General features: G+C 36.8%; 1 protein-coding gene across 3 annotated transcripts in view; it reads right to left on the bottom strand.

Annotated features, from left to right (window-relative positions):
• The window catches only part of FAM49A (family with sequence similarity 49 member A), a 39,840-nt gene extending 33,883 nt beyond the window's left edge, over positions 1-5,957 (bottom strand). For all 3 annotated transcript variants that reach the window (XM_005420283.3, XM_005420282.2, XM_031056428.1), the window contains exons 1-2: positions 5,901-5,957; positions 4,023-4,091 (exon numbers count right to left, since the gene is read on the bottom strand). The gene's annotated coding sequence lies outside the window, so the exon portion shown is untranslated. The remainder of the gene's footprint in view (positions 1-4,022; positions 4,092-5,900) is intronic.
• Between the last annotated feature and the right edge of the window lie 2,074 nt (positions 5,958-8,031).

Here is an 8,031-nt window from a genome sequence, read left to right as displayed (position 1 = left end):
CTACGACAAACATTTGCTGCAAGTCAGCGACTCCAAAACTAAATTGTTTACAATTAACTCAAAAAGCCATTAAAAAATTGTTTCTTTGTTCCAGTTGGAAAGAGAGAGAGCCAGATGTGTGGCTTGTTGATCTTGCTCTTTGCTGACCTCTGAGTGTAGGAAGAACTGCAGCTGAGGAAGGAAGTCAGCAAGTTGTGTTAATGAAGGTGAACATTGCAAAAAAGGGCTGCAATTTTTTTCATTAAAAATATATTTGAAAGACTTTTTATTAAAAAAGAGATAATACAAGGCCTTATTTTTTCGTGTGGATGAAGAATTTAAGCCTTTTTTTCAGAAGAATTAACTGAGTTGTGTCTTTTGCTACTTTTGAAAAATGTTGCCCTTAATTTCAAAAACTTCATGAAGTTTCACTGAGGTGCCTGTAAATTAGCAGACAACTCATAATCAACACCTGCTGGAAAACCATCATTCTTTGAGGATGTAAAACTCAGGAAAAGCCTTTTAATTTTAGGCTCTGAGTCACAGTCTAGCACTACCGACCAAAATCTGGCATAAAGCTGAATTCCAGATTGAGAGCGTGCCCAGTTCTTGGGAAAACACATCTGCCCAACAATACAAGGCAATCCCAACAATTACCACAGTACTTTCCTTCACAGTCTTCCCTGAAACACATTTACGCATTATATCTGTAAAATACCTGGCAATGTATTAACTAGAGGTCTGTGTTAAAAACTTCATTACATGGTACTCCTCATAACCATACAGAACATGCCTGTACAAGATACTCTGTGAGATAAAAACAGGCTCAAAAACTGAACAGCAACAGGTGTGAAACGTTATCAACTTGTTTATAAACTTTTAATTACTTTCTAAAATAATGTTTGAAATGCATTCTGAAATTCTACGACCACAGTGCTCCTCATTTTATCAAGATACCTGAGATGTTAGTAAGTTATCATGGCCTAAGGTAAACTAAGGACACATTTGTGTGTGAAGTAGAAATTCACTCCAGAGATTCAACTTCAGATATTAATTCTGGCACTCAACATCAATCCTTAAGCAGTTAGTGAAGACTGCTTTAGACATCCAACTTAATTGTCTGGATTAGGCTAAATGTTTGATCTTGCTCTCCCTGCATTGCTAACTTCATCTTAAACACTTCACACTACCTTTGGTGGAAAATGATGCCTAATTCTTGTCAAGCAGTTACTATTTTAAGAACATACTTGCCGTGTAAAGACCTGAATATAATCACAGTTCACCTTCCAACTGTCTATTATGATATTATTTGATTAAGAAACTTTCCAAAATATTCTTAGAAAACAGGAAATTGAAAAACAGTTTACTCCCTTCTCACCCCATATTCTCCTGCTCCCAAGGTCATTTAAAATAGTAATAGATCACCATATACATGAATACACAAAACACTTCTGAAAAAAATTATACTATTATTTAATCTGATAGGGACATTCAAACTCTGGAGAACTAAAGCAATAATTCATGCCACATTTTTCAAAAGTAAGGAATATTGGCCATTTTAAAAACAGTCTACAAGATTCAATTTTCCTCTTTGCACTGACAGAAATGAAAACCTTATCATGTAAAGTTCTCAGCACAGCTCAAACAGCTCACACTTCAGAACACAAAAATTGCTACTGCTGCATTAGTATTTAGAATTTAGTATTGGCTTTTCACTTTTATATTAAGATTTGATTTTCAGAACTTTTCCTTTTACACCAAAAAAATCTTCATATGTTTCTGCAGCTTGTATTTAGTTAGTCTGAAAAAAAACTCTTTAAGATCAATAAAGTCATATTTGAGGGTTTCATTTTGAAAAAAAGTCTTAACTGTAAAAGGTCTAACAGCCAACAGTTAAGACTTCAAAAATATATCAGGTTAAAAAAAACAAACAACTACCAGTTTATTACTTTCTACCAATGAATTTAATAAAAACAGTCAATCATGCTATAGTAGTATTAACTTTACATGGAATAAATATTAAATAGTCTATAATTTAACAAATCTTTATTTCCTCATTTCACTCTCTTTTTTTGCTCCCCATTTCCTGTTTTCTTCTATCTCATCATGAGTATTCATCTCCACTCCTACCATTTTTATTTTTCCTTTTCATTCTACTTGTTCCGTCTTTATGATCTCCCTTCAACTCATCTCAGTCCCAGACACTGAAGTGGATAAGTCCATGATAAACACCCAGATCTGAGATTCTCTCCTCTCTGGATCAGGATCATCCTGGGCCATTAATCTTAGTTGAAATGCTATTAAAAAATTTAATAGGTATGTCATTTGCATAAATCCTATTTCAACTCCTATATGACTGCAACAAAATAGGAGGTTGGAAGCTCTTTAAACGGAGGAAGTAAAACCTAAAAATAAAATATGCAAAATAACTTTGCTGGTTGTGTGTACAGTCCTTACAAGTTCACATCAGTAGTTTAAAACACAGAGAATAATTTTCCACCCTGTAGAAATCGTCAAAGCTCTGATTGCAGTCTTTCATCTTAGGTCTCTCTTGCCACCCCAACCATCCACCTCCTCCCTTGGACCTGGGTTTGTTGACCCATCCACTGAAATAAAACAGGAATATTGCTGTCCTTCGGCTACGCTGGTTCCACATCCTTTGTAACCTTAAAGTGATGAATCTCTACACCTCCCACCTCTGCAGGTGGATTTATTTCTTTTGAACAAACCTCCATATGATCAGCAAACACCTTTATTTCGACAGATTGCCCTGACTCCACCTGGGTATTGTGAACCTGCTTTGACAGAAACCCAGTCAGGCTGCTGCTGTGTTGGGCTTGTTTTCGCCTGCAAATGGAAGTTTTTGTGGTCTTTTGCCCACAGCATCACTTGTTGGATGCCCCTCACAGCAAGCTGAATTAATGACAGCATTCACTGTTACTAAAGCAGGGTTAACTCAGAGAATCCTTTCCATACTCAGTGGCTTCCATCTCTCTGAGAAACCACTGGATCAAAGCTACCATCTCGCATAGCCTTACTACCAACAGTACAGTTAAGATACCACTGCCTTTCAGATTTTAGGTGTTACATGTCGCAAGCACTCCAGGTCAAATGTCCTGTCTGCTTCACACTTCCCAGGAATTCAGGAAGGGCTGGCAAACAGCACCGTTTGGGTCACAACCAGAACCGATGTCCCTGACTCTCAGCCCTGCAGCCCTGACGCAGTGCTGACCACAACTCAGCTGCATGTGAAATGTGACAGAGATGTCCCTTCTGGTCCCTATAATCTTTGTAGAAAGCACAAGAAGCTGGACTGGCACAACCTCTAGTATTTCACTAAGAGGTAGCTTGTTTCCATTGACAAATTTTCTTTTAATTACATCTACAGATCAAAACCTTCTAGTTCATTTCTATCACCTGCTGCTTCCCCCTCAGCTATTGCAGTTTGCAGCTGCTCACAGCCTCTTCATATGTCTTTCTCATGTATCCTTTTCTTGGAGCAGAGAGAAATAAGAAGTTTAAAGCCAATAAAACGATTTACTACTGCAGCTACTGGCACTGATTCCCTTGTGTTGATACCACTACTTGTGTGAATCTTTAGTGAGCTGAGGTAGAGGCCTAAAGTGACAGAAGAGTAATCCTCCGGGAAGCCTTTGCAATCTCACAGATTTTCAGCAGCAAATTCCCTAAACCACTACATCCTGCTGAGTGAAGGTGTTGATGCAAGAGAAGGGGCAGACAGCACTCAGCTAACTCCTCAAGATGGTAATGAGCTAACAGAACAACTATACACCTGATCACAAAATAAACTCCTGTACATATATTGACCATACAGAGTAGCTGGCGTGGTCTCTCTCAGGGAACATAGATATTTAGGACAAATGAATTATAAGCACTTAAAATCTCAAGTTACATTGGACTCATTCAACAAACACATAAACACTGCATAAAGCAAAGTCCAGCATACTGCACTCTTTAGCTTTCTCACAACTCACATATAAAAGGAAGAGGGTACTTAACACAAACCCACAGTTATGTCTTACCTAGAAATAAAGTGGTTCCAATTCACATGCAAAAATCCAAAGAGGCGATGCTAAACATTCAACGTCCGTCTGTCATGAAAAACATGCAAGATTACACTTGGGGTCAGCTTTGCTCTTCCCTATCTCAATTTTGCAATAAAACTTTCTAGTTTGAAAAAGAAATTTCCATGAGAAATAGAGGTTATTCTATTGAAAGTGAGATTTGTAACATCCAAAAATTTTTGTAGTCATACCATTAAAAAATGCAGCTGGGTTGAAATGATCAGGTATTCAAACTAAATTTTACATCATATAATTCTGCTGAATAGATGCAGCAGATAAGTTAGATTTTATAACGAGCTGTTGCCAAGACTGGTACAGCCAAAGGAAAATAATGTGCACTGAGAGTGGTATGCATTATATTAAGAATTAAAAGATTTAATAATGAAACCACAGAAATTGAATACATTTCCAAAACATTTAGCATTTTAGTATAAAGGCTATATTTATTTAAAGCAATATTTATAAAGAAAAAAGTCCAGTTCTAAGTAGTTCTAAGTTCAGAAATTAATTTTCCAATCTTTTCAAACTACTGAAATTAAGAATGTAATTTAAATGTCCAATAGTGATCATTTCATTTTCCAAGTGTTGGGGCAGGGGACGTCACTAGAAAAACAAGGAGACCAGGTGCTTCATAAGGTTCTGTACAGACAGCTATTTTAATGTTACTTTTTCAACTCTCTAAATAAAATAACTTAAGAGAGATGCAAGCTTGCTCCCAGAATAAAGGTGAAAGTAATAAGGAAAATAAGCTCACTACAGAAAAGCTTGGAAGTGAACTTTAATTTCAACCATAACCTTAAAAATGGTAATATAGCTCCCCAAACACTTTTCCCAAATATTCAGTTTCACTATCCTCATAGCCTCAGAGGTCAAGCCATCCAGTTCATAAATCAGCTTAATTCAGCTTCATTAGGTTTTGGCTTTGAAAAACACATGGTTGTGTTTCTGCAGCTATATTTATAAATATGTGACTAAAAACTTGGTTTAATCTAATAATGGACTTTTATTCATTTAATTTCAAAACAGTAACCTTGATTGCTGCCTAAAGAGGAATTATCTCTTGAAACTCATGTGGTACAGTGCAGACTGGGTTTTTTTTCCTAAAAATACGTTCCTTACTGCAAATTTTAACAATTCATTATAAAAGCAGATTATATCAAAATGTAACACTAATTTCCCAAGTAGAACACCCACATAGGGAACTAATTAGAAATTGCTCCTCTGTGTAAACAAATCTTTGTACCAATTAGTAGCTGGTCAAGTCAGGGAACTCCCTCTCTCTAGGGGAAAAACAATTTTTTTTTTTTTTAGCATTGATTTATTTTGCTTCTGGCTGCAAATTCTCTCCAGTTCTGTAGCAATGCGTGGTATTTGCAACTTGTATTTCAGACACTTTGATGGGAACTCAGTCAAGATCTGGAAAAAAAAATGGTAGTAGAAGACCCATAAAAAACACAGAACCAGGACTTCAAACGGGATGTGAACAAATCCTGCTCTCTGCCTAAGCCAATTCCGTCCCAAGGGTTTAGACAGACCAGAACAATAACATTGAAATGACTCAAAACAAACAGTGGAGTAAATGAAAAAAGTACATGGGAAGAAGAATTCTCAATTGTTGTTCTATAACAAGAAAAGCAAACAAATAAAAACCTCAAGGCGAGAATATTATGCCCAGATAGCATTGTGAAAGCATCAGTGAGGTGTAACAGTAAAACTGCATAAAGGATGGTATTCAATGAGGGCTGAGCATTCATTCATCATTGATGATGTTCAAATCTGCTCCACAGCTGGTCTGTGCAAGTCTGAAAGGATGAAAGGACCAGAGTTGACTCTTACCTTGTTGAAGATGATCCAGAGCCTTCCCAATACTTAAACAGAGGCTGCAATCTGTGGATTTTAAAATTTATTTAAAAGGATTGTTATTAATGAAACTGTTTTAATTAATGAGTAAAAATCAGAAAGTTACTTAAATGCCTTCAATAGAGAATAACTTCAATTTTTTCAAAAGCAAAGAGTACTCTGCAAGGTGTCTTCTACTGTGCATTACTCCCAGAGCCAAAGTTCAATTAATCTCATACTAGCGCACACCAGGGTAGTGAAGGATTGCTGCAGGGCAGGGAAAGGACTGGCAGCAGTGCACAGAACCCAGAACCCACCCTTTCCCACAGAGCAGTGATGGAGTACGAAACAACTCCTGACCCTCCAGTGCTACAGGGCTGCAAAAATCAGCTCTAAATGCCACTGTTTAGTACAGCATTTACTGCTTGAAGACGTAAGAAAACATGTCCCCTTCCCTCTTGACCCAACAACAAAAATCACAGGTCTGAAAGACTCTGGAATTCCAGCACTAATTACATTTATATAGAAAAACTAAATTTTCGAAAGAAAACCCCAGCAACTATCAAGAAGAACCTCCCGTTCATCTGAATTATAAAACTACAAAACCTTTGCAACTTACAGAGAATAGCTATCCCTCAGCAAAACTCAAGCAGTAGCTAGGAATGAACTAGATTTTAAATCAAATACAAAATTCTGGAAGTCTGCTTTTTAAAATTTCGAAAAATTTCGTTCAGTATAAAACAAAATGAAACAAAAATCAAATAGGATATAAAAACAATGTCAGTGTAATTTACAGGGTTAATGGGATTAGCAGGTATGAAATGGGCATTAAAAAAAATACTACAAACAGATGCCAGAAACCATTTATTGTCTGTGAGCAATAACAGCATGGAATGGGCTGCCAGGCAAGTTCACTGAGGTATCACATTTGGATTGAGAGAGATGCCATTGAGTGAGAAAGCCAATGTCATGGGTGGGAAGGAGGATAAACTACTCTGAAAAGTTTAGTTTCCAGTTTAGTATCTTTAAAATATTCCTTTAAAAGTGGAGATAAACATCCCAAGACTGGTATCAGTTTTCCACAGGAAAGCTGAGGGAGGGAAGAGGAACAACACTTTAACGACTTCAGAAAATAACTAAGTATCCAGACACCTTCTTACAACACTGTGACTTAACCACAGAGTGAAGAAATGTATTTATGAACAACCACTCTTGTTCTTGGGAGAATTGGGAGTCAGAAAGAAAGAAAAGTGATCATTTCTTAAACACCAGCCTGACAAAAATGGACTGAAGTAAATAAGGCACTATGAAACTTAGTAAAATGCTGCTCGAAGGGAAGGATATTAGCAAGGAGGCAAACCATCATATATTAACACAGAAAATTCTATTTTACTATTTTGGGAAGCAACAGCAAGTCAATTTACCTCTAGTTAAAATGCATTTATACAATGAAACACGGGAGTCAGTTCAGTTCCCTTAATGTAGTAGTCTGGGGGACCTGCTGGGAGTAAAGCTTATTATCCTCCCAGGGATTTGAGCAGTCGTAGTTCACAACCAATTTGACTTAAGGAAAAACACAGCTGCTATTTTGAAGGTTTCCTGCTGTGTAAGAAATAATTAAGGCTGTAGGATCAGTATTCAACAAAGCATAAATAGCAGAGATGCTAAATTAATTCTATTTGGAAATAAGGAGTTAAGTGAAGCTACATTACAGAATGGAATACATAATGTTCAAAGGCAAAAGAGGAGAGTTAAATGAGAGGAAGTGTGTGTCAGAGGCCAAACTCTGTATCCTAACTATGCAACCACAATATTATTTCATGTTTTAGAAGTCCTTTACTCAAGAAGTAGAAAGCACAAGTTCCAAAACAAAGCAATGAGTTTTATTCTGATTTAAAATACAAAACCAAAAAAAGGAGCAGCAACTGAACACACTTATCAATGTAAAAACTGGAAAAAGCACAGACTCATTAAAACTTCTACTACCAACCTGGTACTATTTACTATTTATTTAGGCAGAAAAATGTGAGAGATGGCAACGGCAATCCCAGTAATTCAGGGCAGTTCATCTTTAGAGCATCCTGACCTGAGCTTTGATTCTCTCCCCACACAACCCTCAAAGCACGAC

This window comes from Geospiza fortis, unplaced genomic scaffold, assembly GCF_000277835.1.
Source record: "Geospiza fortis unplaced genomic scaffold, GeoFor_1.0 scaffold81, whole genome shotgun sequence".
NCBI classification, from domain to species: Eukaryota; Metazoa; Chordata; class Aves; order Passeriformes; family Thraupidae; genus Geospiza; species Geospiza fortis.
This window is presented reverse-complemented; position numbering and strand designations above follow the sequence as displayed.